Genomic DNA, 16311 nt, shown 5'->3' on the forward strand with positions numbered 1-16311 from the left:
TAAAATAAAGTTCAAAAATAAATGATAAAAACTGTAATATAAATAAAAAGATTCATTTAGTAACAACAAAAACGCCTTATATATTCTATATATATATCAATTGGTAAGGATTATCTCGCTTTAAAATTTAAGCTAAATAATCTAAAGTTTTTTTGAAACTGAGTCGAGAACTGTGCGTGTGAATGTGCGAATTTCACCGATCAGCTGTTAGTTGCGCTACTTGGTACAATTTACTATGGACTAAAGGCTCCATTACTGATACTTAACATAGACTTGACTTGGCTTGCGAACTGTCACTTACAGTTCTGTTAAATGAACATTGCATGCTACTGATTACTCAAAACTTAACTTGACTTAGAAGTCTGTTGAATTTTGATTTTCTATGTAGGTTCTACGTGACGTTTACATTTTGAGATGCCATTTGTTTGTTTCCATTTCATTTTGACATTTTGTCATACAAATTGACATTTATTTAAAAATAAATTTCAACGTTGATTATGATGCCAGATTTTATGCGCCAAGTGGAGTATAATCGTGGCTAAGTTGCCAAGTTTACGCTAAGTCAAGTCAAGTCTATGCTAAGTATCAGTACTGGGGGCTTAAGTGTGATATCTTCTGCATAAACGTCAAAATTCCAAAGTGATTGGATCACCTGATTTGTATTTGACTATCACTGTCTCATTCTGTCTCTCTTTCTATCACCCGCTGAAGATAGGCGCCGCCATATTGAACAGCCTTTCAAAACGCTGAAAAATAGCCATGGTTCAACTATATACAGGTTGGCTCATCTGTAAAGCAACAAAATATGTCTGTTCAAATTGTCAAAATTTGTGTATTGGTGTTGGTGCGAATGGTATGGAATGGAAACATAAAACTTAGCAGTTTTTGTATGTGTAAGTAAAATGTTGCCAATGTGTTGGTTTCATTTTGAGTTTGCCATCTCCTTTTGACAATCCCTTCGACCATGCAATGACATAAATAAAATCAGCTGATGAGATGAGCCAACCTGTACATAATTGAACCATGAAAGTAACCATATTGAACAGCCTGTCAGGCAGTTGACAGATAAGATAACACACTTAGTCATCATTCACAATGACTAAAAGAGATGTCGTTGATTTTCACGAAGTAGCGATTGTGCTATCGCTTATAGTATACATATATGGTCGCTTACAAGACAACCTAATAAAACCGCACTGCGTTTTTTTAGCGCACGCAAACAACCGGCGTTTTTTGCCCTAACCCAAATAAGAATGCGTTGCGACAATGTAGAGCATGTGTGCAAACGTCAAATCTAAATGTCACGCAGAACAAAAATTGGAAATCGAGTTAGGTTTTCACGCAGCAAATTCAATTTGAGCTGCTTTCATACAAGTTGTATGCGCATGAGACATTTTTGACAGAAAATGACTTGCGTGCGTTTATATTAGGTTGGCTGGTTAGCAGGTGCTAAGCTCACGGCCACCCCGGATCTTAAGTTAAAGTTAAAGTGAATGTTAATGTTAAAGTGAATGTTAATGTTAAAGCGAAAGCTAAAGTTAAAAATAAATTTAAAGTTAAAGTGAAAGTTAAAGTTAAAGTTAAAGTTAAAGTGAATGTTAATGTTAAAGCGAAAGTTAAAGTTAAAAATAAAGTTAAAGTTAAAGTTGAAGTTAAAGTTAAAGTTAAGGTGAATGTTAAAGTTAAAGCGAAAGTTAAAGTTAAAATTAAAAACAAAGTTAAAGTTAAAGTTAAGGTTAAAGTTAAAGTTAAAGTAAAAGTTAAAGTTAAAGATAAATTTAAGGTTAAAGTTAAAGTTAAAGTCAAAGTTAAAGTTAAAGTTAATGTTAAAGTTAAAGTTAAAGTGAATGTTAAAGTTAAAGCGAAAGTTAAAGTTACAGTTAAAGTGGAAGTTAAAGTTAAAGTTAAAGTTAAGGTTAAAGTTAAAGTTAAAGTTAAGGTTAAAGTTAAAGTTAAAGTTGAAGTTAAAGTTAAAGTTAAAGTTAAATTTAAGGTTAAAGTTAAAGTTAAGGTGAATGTTAAAGTTAAAGCGAAAGTTTAAGTTAAAGTTAAAGTTAAGGTGAATGTTAAAGTTAAAGCGAAAGTTAAAGTTAAAAACAAAGCTAAAGTTAAAGTTAAGGTTAAAGTTAAAGTTAAAGTTAAAGTTAAGGTTAAAGTTGAAGTTAAAGTTAAAGTTAAAGTTAAAGTGAATGTTAAAGTTAAAGCGAAAGTTAAAGTTAAAGTGGAAGTTAAAGTTAAAGTTAAAGTTAAAGTTAAGGTTAAAGTTAAAGTTAAAGTTAAAGTTAAAGTTAAAGTTAAACTTAAACTTAAAGTTAAAGTTAAAGTCAAAGTCAAAGTTAAAGGTAAAGTTAAAGTTAGGGTTAAAGTTAAAGTTAATGTTAAAGTCAAAGTTAAAGTTAAAGTTAAAGTTAAAGTGAATGTTTAAAGTTAAAGTGAATGTTTAAAGTTAAAGCGAAAGTTAAAGGTAAAGTTAAAGTTAAAAATAAAGTTAAAGTTGAAGTTAAAGTTAAAGCTAAAGTTAAGGTTAAAGTTAAAGTTGAAGTTAAAGTTGAAGTTAAAGTTAAAATTAAAGTTAAAGTTAAAGTGAATGTTAAAGTTAAAGCGAAAGTTAAAGGTAAAGTTAAAAACAAAGTTAAAGTGGAAGTTAAAGTTAAAGTTGGAGTTAAAGTTAAGGTTAAAGTTAAAGTTAAAGTTAAAGTTAAAGTTAAAGTCAAAGTTAAAGTTAAAGTTAAAGTTAAAGTTAAAGTTAAATTTAAAGTTAAAGTTAAAGTCACAGTTAAAGTTAAAGTTAAAGTTAAAGTACCCGCGGGGGTACCGGTCCCCTACCGGGCGCCTCCTCAGGTGGTGGATAGAGGAACGCTTCCCACAAGACGGGGGGTACTGAGTGAATTAAGTACTCAGGGCGAACCAAAACGAGCAATCCAGTGGAAAAATGGGAATGTGTTGCTCTAAGGGCAACACATCCCAAAGTTCCGGTGGAAGGGCGATAGGATGCCGCCCTAAAATACCCAATCAAGCATCCACAGGATCGAGACCAGTAAGATCCTGTTGACCAAAACTGGAAATATGACGATAGGCTACTACCTTAATAAGCAAGGGTGACACCTTGCCGAAACGGCTGATAGGTTAATATCGGCATCGTCTCCGTCTCGTTAAAACCTTGGCAGGTCTTCAAGTACGTTCGAAGCACGTCGCCATTAAGTTGGTGGTGCAGGCTCAGTTGAGACGACTCCTGACTAACGCTGTATTCTGGCTCTGAATACAGACTCCCATAAGGACCTGTGTCAACCCACGCGTGGCCTCCCTGCTTCTGCAAAGATAACCACGGGAATTGAAGACGGCGACTGCACATCGTGCGGAGATAGCGGCTTGAAGCGGAGACCCAATAGAACAAATGAGCAACAAAATAAAAATAATAAAGGAAGATAAAAGAATAGAAAGCGAGAAAGAAAGGGGCGATGAAGTGGTGTTCAAGAAGAGCACTAAAGTGCTGAGATCGCCGATTTTAACAACCCCCGCTAAAGCGACCTTGTCGGTAATGCCCACACAAGGCACCGAATCGGCGGAAAAGGCAAAGGCGGCGAAAGCTAAGTTAAAGTTAAAGTTAAGTTAAGTTAAAGTTAAGGTTAAAGTTAAAGTTAAATTTAAAGTTAAGGTTAAAGTTAAATTTAAAGTTAAAGTGAATGTTAAAGTTAAAGTTAAAAATAAAGTTAAAGTTAAAGTGAATGTTAAAGTTAAAGTGAAAGCTAAAGTTAAAGTTAAAAATAAAGTTAAAGTTAAAGTGAAAGTTAAATATTAACTTCTCATTTATTCAATAAAAGTAAAAAATTTGTTTTCTTATCGGTCACCACGCTTAAAAAGGTTAACTTGAATTAATATCAAAGAAAACAAAATGTTGCATAAATATGATAATTGCATAAGTTGATAATATGCAATAGCTTTACCGCGGCAGCCCCGAGTGCCACACGTCCTTTTTTTTGATACTCTGGTTTTACACACGGGAAAAAACTTAAGGCCAGAAAAAAGAACAAGGGTATTAAGTATGACCTTTTGACTATCCGATCTGATGATTTTAAAAATCAAGAAAGTTGATAGTTAGTTTTTGCAGAACTTCAAGCGATACCCTTGATTTTTTTTTTAATTTTTTCGATAAAATTTTGAGGCATCGCTGAAACGCTATGGAATTCGAACTGAATGATGTTTTTGACACGGAGATTCTAAAAGTATTAGCAAAATTAATGTGCCCCTCCAATACTCAAAACTATCATCAATCAAAATAGCGATACTTTTTTTTGTCATTTTCAATATTAACAGTTTTTTGCTTATAGCTTTTTGAGGCAACTGAGTATTGAAATTTGGATTATGAACGATAATAGCCTATCAGGGGCTAAATATACGTGGGGTTTCAAATTCGATGTGCCCCATTCAGTTTTGAAGGTAGAGGCAGAAAAGTAGAAGCACTTGGTTGCGTAAATTTTATTCAGGATCATGTTTTTTTGTGGGCACAGCTACAATTTTACTTTTATCACTTCATACCCGTTTGTTAATTTTTTCTCTACACCACAGTAGTATACCATCAATTGCTTCATTTTGGAATATTCACGCAAGCAAAGTTATTGATGTTTGTACATGGGGCAAATATACGAAATTTCCGACAAAAATTGGCAATCGTCAAAAAGTGCAGACATTCTTTTTTTGTATTTTTTTAAACCAGTTTTTATTTAAAAATAGATGAAAATAAACACAAATTGGGTACAAAAATAAAAAAAAAAAAAATAAAATTTTTTTCTAAACTTTTTGACGATTGCCAATTTTTCGCGAAAATTTCGTATATTTGCCCCATGTACAAACATCAATAACTTTCTTTGAGCGAATATTCTAAGATGAGGCAATTGATGGTATACTACTGTGGTGTAGAAAAAAAAATAAAAACGGGTATGAAATATTTAACGGTTACCCGGTTTCATATTTTTGCCGATATCTCTAAAACCGGGTTTCGGGTATCAACACAATTTTACCTAAATATAACCCATTTAGGTATGTACACCCTGATAAAATTTCAACACAATCGGTTAAGGAGTGTTTAAATAAGTAAACAAATTTAAGGTTTTCCGGGTTTATATTTTTATCAATATCTCCAAAACCGGATCTCGGGTATTAAAACTTTTTAACCTAAACATACTTCGTTCACATATCTATATGTTTTTAAAGTTTCAAAAGAATCGGTAAAAAGGTGTTAAAATAAATGTGTTGCAAACTTTGTAGTAAAAAATATTTGGCGGCTATTCGGTTTTAATTTTTACCGATATCTACAAAACGGGTCTCGTGTAAAAAAAAAAATTTTACACAGCAAACAGCTGCATATATCTCCATATTTTGTTAAAATTTCGGTACAGAAGTGTTGAAATAAATATATATTTAACATTGCGACCTCAATATATATATATCTTGCTCGATCTTTTGACTATATCTGTTTGAGGCATTATGTAAGACGAGTAACGGCGATGCACTATAGCTCCAATTTCAAAAAAAAAATTTGTTTCTCCAAAAAAACCGAAGTTTGGCTGATTTGCCCATATATGTACATGTAGATGCGCTTGTGCATTTATGTATCATGGTGTACACCAAAATGAGTTCAGTGCCAGGCCCCTGACAAAGTTCAAGAAGATTTTATGGTGTCATCATAAAATATTGTGCCGAATATTAGCAACACTAAGGGACACTATCATCTCTAAGCCGATGCTAAGCAGTGACTTGTATGCACATCATTAAATCAATCATTATGTCTACCCATATGTCCATACGAGCAGCGGAGACGAGACGCACAAACACATGCATATATCTTATCCGAGATGCTCACAAAAGAAGGCAATAATTTGTGCAAGTACTCACATATACACGCGCATATGAGAAGCTATAGACGTAGTTATAGCTGGTAATTTTATAGCTGATAACTAACTAGTAAATTCTAGAATAGAAAAGCCTAGAAATATGCAACGAGGAAACCAGACAGTATAAAAGGGAGCAAAAGTAGAGACACGAATCAGTTTGATTAAGCACACTATCTGTCGAGCAATATAAGTGTTATTTTGAAAGTACTTGAATAAAGGCCATTTTGCATTATTGAATAGTGGAGCTATTTATTCAACAGTTTAGTGATTCCAACGTTAGTAGACGGTTGCAAATACGCCGAATTGCACTAAATTCGTTACAATTGGTGTCAGAAGAGAAATTGTTGAATAAATTTCGAAGATTTTGAATACATCTTGGACATGGCAAAGTTGAGTAATTAAAGGCCCAGGAACTGAAAAAGGAGTTGGAGTACCGTGGATTGAATACAACCGGCAATAAGATCGAACTTCAAGCACGAGTCAGCGACTAAAATGGAGGAGAAGATAGAGACTCCGAATCCGTTGGCAAGTGTTGACACTAACGCGATACTACCAGTGTTGAAGCAAATGTCGTCACAAATATCAACCGAAATGTCATCTCAACTGGAAGAACAAAAGACAAATATATCATCTCAACTGGAAGAACAGAAGACACGTATTGCAGAAATGTCGTCAGAAATAACATCTGAAATAACATCGAAGATTGAAGCACAAGAAACGCGTATATCCGAAATGTCATCGCAAATGTCATCTCAGCTGGAATCGCAGGAGAACCGTATAACAGCGAAGATTGAAGCACAAGAGGCACAAATATCTGAAATGTCGGCGCAAATTTCAGCACAGATATCATCGCAGATCTCTGCTCAACTGGAAGAGCAAGAAGGACGTATTTCCTCGAAGTTGGAGGCGCAAGATACAAACATTTTACTGTTTGAGGAAAAAATCGAGGCCGAGGTGGATGCTTTGAAAGATCGTATACAGGAGTTGCAACTAAATCGCCCAGCAGTTTCAGCGAGTAATCCAAAGGTAAAAACACCATCCTTTGACGGTTCTGTTCCTTTCCAGGTCTTTAAGCTACAATTTGAGAAGACCGCAACAGTGAACAACTGAAATGCTGAAGATAAAGTTGCTGCACTCTTCGTAGCATTGAAAGGACTAGCTGCCGAAATCTTACAGACTATTCCAGAGTACGAACGGAACAGTTATGACGCATTGATGGCTGCTGTAGAACGAAGGTACGGAAGCGAACACAGGAAACATATATATCAAATAGAATTGCAAACCCGTTACCAAAAAGCTAATGAGACTTTGCAAGATTTTGCTTCGGATGTTGAAAGGTTGGCTCATTTGGCAAATGCGGACGCACCCGTGGAATACACTGAGAGGGTAAAAATCCAGAGCTTCATAAATGGCATACGAGATTTGGAAACGAAACGAGCTACATATGCGAATCCAAAACTAACATTTGCTGAAACGGTATCGCATGCACTGACTCAGGAAACAGCCTCGCTTTTAAGTTAGCCAGAGTACAAAGCTCATCGCGTGGAAGTGGAAAGGCCAGACTGGGTAGACACAATTTTGGAAGCACTGAAGGGGTCACAACAGAAAAATGATGGAGTTGTGAAATGTTTCAAGTGTGGCAACCCAGGTCACATTGCACGTCATTGCAGCACCTGTTCTAATAGTTCCAACAATGTGGGTGGCCGTAAACGCAGAGCTGAAGAGGCAACAGCTGGCTCCCGAAATTGAATGCCCCATAATCTCTATCTCACAAATTGGAAGAAGGTCGAACAATCTAACTGTCGGAGGACATGTGGATGGAAAGAGCGTTTACTGACTGTAGATACGGGTGCATCTCATTCCATCATTCGAGCGGATTTAGTCAACAAGAGGATAAGACCATTGCATGGAGAATTAATGGTGAATTATGACCATAAAGCCATAACCAGATAAAACAGCTGATTACGCCTACCTTATGGAAATCAATGTAATCGAGTTAGCGTTATGGTATGGCACCATTACCATTACCTTGATTTCCATAAGGTAGGTTCGATCAGCTGTTTTATCTGGTTATGGCTTTATGGTTATAAGTCACCATTAATTCGCCCTTAAGTCAAATAAGTCGAGGGCTACAAAGTGAGCAGTGACACCCCTTCTTCCCCTATCCCCTTCTGATGCAAAATCTATAAATTGTTATAACTCAATATAAATGTTCTCCTAAATCAACAATTTTTTGGTATCTGGCTCATACAGATCGAGATCTAAACAATTTTGGAAAAACGATCGGTGCTGCTCTCCGTCTCCTCCCGACATCCTCCCTCCTTCAATTGTTTTTATCAGCACGCTTTTATTAGTTTTACCTGTATGTTTCTTTGTAACTCTTCATTCGTTTCAACGCGCATGCTGCCTTATTAACATGCTTTTATAATTAGCTTCACTTTATTTGTAATCCCGTCAGGGTCATGTCGAGACCCTTCCGGGATTATATCTGAATGGTTTTCGGGATCCGTCCGGGATCCCGTCGCGGTCATTTCGGAACTTTTTCGAGATCATTTCAGTATAGTTTGCGGGATCCCGTCGTGGTTATTTTGGGACTTTTTCGGTTCTATTCCGGTATCATTTCGGGATCAGTTGGGAACCGTTCCGGCATCATTTCTGGATGGGTTTCGTGATCCGTCCGGCATCCCGTCGGGGTAATTTCGGGTCTTTTACGGGATCATTTCTGGATAGCTTTCGGGATCCGTCTGTCATAAAAATATTCAAGTTCTCCGTAAATGCGACTAAATAAGTCGGTGCTTTGAATGCGCCCATTGTCGTATTTTCAATGGCACTCATGTATGTTGATATATTAGTTTTTAACATTTTATACTCAGCTGAGCAGAGCTCACAGAGTATATTAATTTTGTTCGCATAACGGTTCCCCGTGACGGCATAAACTAATCGAGATAGATATAGACTTCTATATATGAAGATGATCTGGGCGAAAAAAAAGAAATTCCTTTAGCCATGTCCGTCCGTCCGTCTGTCCGTTAAAATGATAACTTGAGTAATCTTGAGGTATCTTAATGAAATTTGGTATGTAAGTTGCTGAGTACTCATCTCAGATGGCTATTTAAAATGAGCGAAATCGGACTATAACCACACCCACTTTTTCGATATCGAAAACTTCGAAAAAGCGAAAAAGTGCAATAATTCATTACCAAAGACGGATAAAGCAATGAAAATTTGTAGGTGGGTTGACGTTGTAACGCAGAATATAAAAGTAGTAAAATTTTAGACAATCGGCGTGGCGCCGCCCACTTTTAAAAGAAGGTAATTTAAAAGTTTTGCAAGCTGTAATTTGGCAGTCGTTGAAGATATGGTGATGAAATTTAGCAGGAACGTTACTCCTATTACTATATGTGTTCTTAATAAAAATTAACAAAATCGGATGACGAACACGCCCACTTTAAAAAAAATTTCGAAAGTAAAATTTTACCAAAAAATTTATTATCTTTACAATATATAAGTAAATTATGCCAACATTCAACTCCAGTAATGATATGGTGCAACAAAATACAAAAATAACAGAAAATTTCAAAATGGGCGTGGCCTCGCCCTTTTTCATTTAATTTGTCTAGAATACGTTTAAGGAACGTACCCAAACTACGTGACCCATTTTCTACAACTTTTTATCCCCCACCCTCCCCTCGGTGACCGTCGGTAGTATATTTTAAGACCCACCCTCCCCCTTTAGTTTTCACGTAGTAGTTCATAAGTATGATTTTAAATTATTTTTTGCTAACTTAAAAAAATAAAATTTATATGATTTATATTTGTTTTTATCAATTCGGCACCCGCCGCGTTACGCGAAGCGTGCGTGCATACGTATAATTACAATCTAATAATATTAAGAAGAAAAAATATATTTAAAAACATATACGAAAAACAACTTAACTTATAAAGTCTTTTTCCTTTTTATTTCTTTTCATCTAATTCAACTTTATAAAGAATACGCTTCCAGCATCAAGCCACTGGGATACATCGTAGATTATGGGAGCAGTAGCATCAGGAGTTTCCTTAGACGTGATTATTTTTTCCATGTCGAAAGCCTCGATTTATATCCACTCCCCGCTTTGCTCCACGATACATAAGATTTCTTTTGGTCTCCTGGAGAGGACATGCAGAGGTCGCACGCGAGACACGTCCTCCACTGCATTACCTTGCGCTTTTTTCTGATGATTTTTCATGGAAATTTTTTACGCGAAATAAATTCCACAAAAAAATTGCAAGATTTTATAGAGATCATTGACTACGTGGCAAAGCCCCAATCCCTCCCCTCCCCCCTGTGACCAGGTGCAATACCTAAAGAAACCCCCCGTCCCCCTAAAGGGGTCACGTAATTTGGGTACGTTCCCTTAATGCCATAAGTCGAACCAAAATTCACGCATCCATGTGAAATTTGGTAAGGGCATAGCTTTTATGACGATAACTATTTTTTGTGAAAATGGGCGAAATCGTTTAAAGGTACGCCCAGTTTTTATACACATTCGACCGTCTGTCCTTCCGCACGGCCGTTAACACGATAACTTGAGCAAAACTCGATATATCTTTACTAAACTTAGTTCAGTACTTATCTGAACTCACTTTATCTTGGTATTGAAAATGGCGACATCCGTAAATTTTTTCGATATTCGATATCGGCGGGGGCGGGGTTGTACCAGCCGAGACACCGTTGGTCGACCCGTGGGCGGAGGGGAAGTGCACCTTGACGGCACAGTGGTAGCCTCTGTGCGCATCGGCTCAAGGCCGAAACCAGAGCTGAGGGGAAGGGGTCGAATGGTAATGAAGGCGTCGGGCCGTTCAACACCTAGGAGGGCGCGGGGGGCAAAGTAGCACAAGGCATCCTCCTCGTCGTCTTTACCTAAGTGAAGGGTGACCCGCGCCATGACGGCGCCCCTGCCACTCAGCCAGCCAAAGCTAGGACTGAGGGGTTGTATGGTCATTAAGGCATCGGGCCGCACAACACCTAGGAGGGCGCGGGGGGGCAAAGTAGCACAAGGCATCCTTCCCGTCGTCCTTACCCAAGTGAAGGGTGACCCGCGCCATGACGGCGCCCCTTCAACTCAGCTAGCTAGCAGGAGGGAAAAGTATGTCTTTCAAAAGACATCCACTCTCGCTGGCTCACCTGCGAGGACTGAATTGCAAAAATGGAAATTCGCTGTTTATATGAGTGGTGTCGCAAACTGGTTGAGAAACCAATACACCATTATTGTGATTTTCTTGTGTTGACGGAACACACCATTGGTTTGCTATCAGTCGTTGGTAGCGTGTGGTTATTTACCATAGTGGTTGTTGACTATGCTATAGAAAAATAAGTACAGGGAGGTTCAGGTTTAAGTGAATAAGGAAATATTGGGGGGTTACGTTAATGTAACGCTACGTTACAGTCCCCCTCCCAATTCGGTTGACGGAAAGCTGCGGTTGGGAAAGATGGATCTCCAGGCATGGCCTAGGTCGTATGCCGGTGTGCATGTGGGCGAAGCACTTTATTAATTATTTTTTATTTTCTTTCAAAAATATACAGAGTCATTCCACTTATATCTAACAGAGTTTATGATTACATATATGTCACGTTTTAAATTCATTTGTATAACGTAAGGATAATTACATTTCATTGTTCTTAAAACTTACAGAGTATATTTCATACAATTCATTATAATACATAATATTCTTATTCTTCGTTTCCATCTTCTTCGGGTTGTGATTTCATCATGGCCATCAGGTATTCGGTAAAATGTGACCCGAAAAAAATTGGTCCCCTTTGCGTTTTTGCTCGGTTGGCTGGCCACTAGTACTGCTCCCTCCGTGTGCACCCGCTCTGACGACGATTTATTTCGCCGAAGTTTATGCCTGCTGAACATGCTTTTGTACCCTCTTTGCTGATCATATTTACTGTAAGTGCCATTTGTGGAATCTCCTACTCCCATGTGCGGTGGTCGCTCAGGAACGGTGCTAACGCTTTTCCGCCGAACTGCTTGCCATTGTCGGTGAGGAAGGTTTTCGGACAACCAAGTATATGACCTTTTCTTGTAGCGCTTTGAGCACGCTTGCCGTTTTTGCTTGGCGCGCCGGGATTAACTTCACCCATTTGTAGATCATGGCGAGGAGGTAATTGCTTCTTTGCTTGGAACGTGGTAGTGGTGGCACGAAGTCCGCGGTTACCATTTCCCATGGCTGCGGATATTGCATGATTGTCTCATCGGGCTCTTCTCTGTCGCTTTTTATTGTGTACAATATGTCTGGTTCGGTGTTTTGAACGGGCGGCGGGAGAGCGCATTGTATACCGCGTTCGGCGCTCTTTTTCGGTACTCTTTATTGAAGTTGTATTTTTGTATAGCCGGGTAACGGGGGTAGAAGCGTTGCTTCAGCGGTCGGTTATGTTTACGGATGGCCGAATGTTCGGCTGCGGTAATTGGGCTAACGGTTTTACTCAATCGCTTCTGGTGGTGCTCCGGATTTTTACCATTGTTCACGTATTCCCGGTTGGTCATTGCACATAGTGTGTCTAACTCGGCGGATCTTCTGGCCAAAGTGACTACTAACGGCCGGCCATCTAGCGTGAGGCTGATTCCCCTTTCCCGTAAAAAGTCCATTCCTAAAATCATCCGTTCTGCCAGGTTCGGGATGACAGACATCATTGTGTTAGTCGTTCGTCCTTGGTACGTAATCCTTGCTGGGTAGGAATTCGAACTATAGACACACGTCTGGTCTGCCAATTGGACGCTCCGCCTGTGAAGATATGGTTTGATGTTGTTGCTCTCCAGGTGGTTTCGTATTGACTCATCGACGTATGAGAGGGTGGCGCCGGTGTCCACTAGCGCTCACGCCCATGCCTTCGATGGTTATCAGTATGTAGAAACGGTCATCTACTTGTATTACGGTAGGGGGCTAGCAGCTTGGTGGTTCCATTGGCTTCTCTGGCCGAACAAATAATGCTTGGCGGCTTCCTCTCACATGGTTTGACGGCGTCCTGGATGTGTTGTTGTCGGTGGATTTGTTGGTCGAAAGGCATAGGCAGTCCCTGGAGAGGATGTTGTCTTGTCGACACCTGGAGCAGAACATTCTCCAGCGGGCCCTGCATTGCAAGCGGCGGTGTACGCGTTCCTTGCAGCGCCAGCAGAAATCCTTGCTATCGTCATCCGCTTGAAGATGATACAGGCTGTGGATCGCCTCTTTGCCCTGTCTCGCTTCCTCAATTTTTAGCAGCTCATATTCTTCCGTTATTTCCAGGAACTCATCGATCGTCTTAAACTCGCTGCGTTTGACGAAGAGGCCGTAATCAACGCGTAGGCCATCTTATATTCGCTCGAGGTGGTTTTCCTTGCACATTGTCGGATGCTGGCGGATCAGCGTTTCCAATGCGATGACGTAGTCCTTGGCTTTTTCTTGGCCCTGTTGCCTGCGTTTTAGGATGGCCTCTTCTAAATTATGAAGATGACGCTTAGGCAGAAAAAAAATTGTGACCTCCCTTCGAAAATCGCTCCAGTGGTTGATTTGTTGCTTACGTATGCGGTACAATTGGAGTGCTTTGCCACGTAGCAGTTTCGGCAGCTTTAGGAGAAGCCGTTCGACGGGGATGCGGTAACATTCGACGAGCTTCTCTACCTTCTCCAGAAATTCGTGCAGCGACTCCTCCCCCGAAAAATGCAGATCCCAGTGGCGGGCGGTATTCATTAGCTCACCTGTGCTCATTTCGTCTCGTTTCGGTTTAGCGCGTTCTCTCTCATGCGCATGCGAGAGGGGATTTTGTACCTAGATGGCGGGTATTGACTTGTTCGGTGATGATGGAGCGATATTTGTTACAGTTACTGTCGGTGTTGGTAGTTTAACTGGTTTCCCTTCGTCCTCTTTTACTTCCTTCTCCAGCTCTTTCAGTAGGTCTTCGCTTGATTTCCTCATGCGTTTTGTCTGTACGTACGTGCTCATATCGCGGCGCACATCGGCTAAGGTTTGGCCTTCCACGGGAATGCTATGCTTCTTACACTCCTCTATCAGCCTCTCCTTTTTCAGTAAGTAGATCCAATTGAGTTAGTCGGTATTCAGCAGCGTATCTTCAGGAACCGGTGTATGTGTTGTTTCTAGCGGTGTGTTCGTCGAACCCGCCCCGGCAGTGTTGGTGGTTGTTGTATTTGTTTTTCCATGGTAATCTGCGGGGGAGGGTCCCTGCTCGGGCGCTATTTATGAGGTGGATTTTGTCTAAGGCTGGGGTAACGCTCAGTCAATCCAGAGTCGAGTAAAGGTCCGGGAGCGGAGCGGTGGCTAACGGTCGTTGGAGCAGAGGAGGTTAGGTAGGACGGTTGAGCTGTCGGGTAGCGGACGGATTGGTACGGCGGTACGGAAGCAGTGGCGGGATAGACGCAGCGGCTTAACGGCGGTAGGAGGGCGGACGGCCAACGGTCGTCGTAGCAGCGGTGGGAGGGATGCAGAAGTTTAACGGCGGTAGTATGGCAGACGGCCAAAGGTCGTCGCAGGAGCGGCGTAACGGATGCAGCGGCTTAACGGCGGTAGGATGGCAGACGGCCAACGGTCGTCGTGGCAGCGGCGGGACGGATGCAGCAGCTTAACGGCGGTAGGAGGGCAGACGGCCAACGGTCGTCGTAGGAGCGGCGTGCCTGATGCAGCGGCTTAACGGCGGTAGGATGGCAGACGGCCAACGGTCGTCAAGGCAGCGGAGGGACGGATGCAGCGGCTTAACGGCGGTAGGATTGCAGACGGCCAACGGTCATCGTAGCAGCGGCGGGACGGATGCAGGACCTGAACGGCGGTAAGATGGGAGACGGCCAACGGCCGTCGTAGCAGCGGCGTGACGGATGCAGCAGCTTAACGGCGGTAGGAGGGCAGACGGCCAACGGTCGTCATAGGAGCGGCGTGACGGATGCAGCGGCTTAACGGCGGTAGGTTGGCAGACGGCCAACGGTCGTCGTAGCAGCGGCGTGGCGGATGCAGCGGCTTAACGGCGGTAGGACCGCAGACGGGCAATGGTCGGCGTAGCAAAAGCGGGATGGAAGCACCGGCGGCACCAGAGGGGCGACGATGCGACGGCAGCGGTGGTGAGCTATGGAGCGGGTACCAGGGCCATGGTGAGAGGGGAAGCAGGCTGGCGATAGTGTTTACCTGGACAGCAGCGGCTCGCCGGTGTCGGTTGACGGTATCGGCGGGATCGGATTGATCGGTGGTCTTCGGCAGAATCGACAGTCGGCGGGGTCGGTCACCTAGGGAAGAGACTGCGAGGACTCGTTAGTGCTGGTTTCACCGCTGGACACCCCCGCCTCCCTAATTGCACACTAGTAGAAGGTGCGTAAGGGGGGCGGGGTTGTACCAGCCGAGACACCGTGGGTCGACCCGTGGGTGGAGGGGAAGTGCACCTTAGTGGCACAGCGGTAGCCCCTGTGCGCACGCATCGGCTCACGGCCGAAACCAGAGCTGAGGGGAAGTGGTCGAAGGCGTCGGGCCGCTCAACACCTAGGAGGGCGCGGGGGCAAAGTAGTGCAAGGCATCCTCCCCGTCGTCCTTACCCAAGTAAAGGGTGACCCGCGCCATGACAGCGGCTTTTCCACTCAGCCAGCGCAAGCTAGAACTGAGGGGAAGGGGTTAAATGGCCATGAAGGCGTCGGGCCCCTCAACACCTAGGAGGGCGGGGGGTGGTCAAATTAGCACAAGGCATCCTGCCCGTCGTCCTTACCTAAGTGAAGGGTGACCCGTGCCATGACGGCGCCCCTTCCACTCAGCTAGCTAGCAGGAGGGAAAAGTATGTCTTTAAAAAGACATCCACTCCTGCTGGCTCACCTGCGAGGACTGAATTGCAAAAATGCAAATGCGCTGTTTATATGGGTGGTGCCGCAAACTGGTTGAGAAACCAATACACCATTATTCTGATTTTCTTGTTATTTTCTTGTGTTGGCGGAACACACCATTCGTTTGCTATCAGTCGTTGGTAGCGTGTGGTTATTTACCATAGTGGTTGTAGACTATGCTATAGAAAAATAAGTACAGGGAGGTTCAGGTTTAAGTGAATAAGGAAATACAGGGGGGTTACGTTATTGTAACGCTACGACAACAGTTCTGGGTACAAGCAGGGAACTAGTAAGTATTACGTCTGTTTCAGAGAGCGAGTTTTTGTATTTTGGGCTCGAATATAATTTTTACTTTAAATAATTGGATTTTCTCGAAAGTTTAGAACGAATTTCAAGAGATGTGGGGATAGATGGGATTAGATGTTTCAAAAGTTCTAACAGGGTATTATGGCCAATTTTGGGCCACGTTGTAGATTTTCCCAATTCGGAACCATTTATGATAGCTTGTTATTCAGGGATGAGTAAGCCCCTAGATGTAAATGATTTTTTAAAATAATTTGCGAGGAGATAGGCACTTTAGCTCA

Source organism: Eurosta solidaginis, chromosome 5, assembly GCF_040869045.1.
Source record: "Eurosta solidaginis isolate ZX-2024a chromosome 5, ASM4086904v1, whole genome shotgun sequence".
NCBI classification, from domain to species: Eukaryota; Metazoa; Arthropoda; class Insecta; order Diptera; family Tephritidae; genus Eurosta; species Eurosta solidaginis.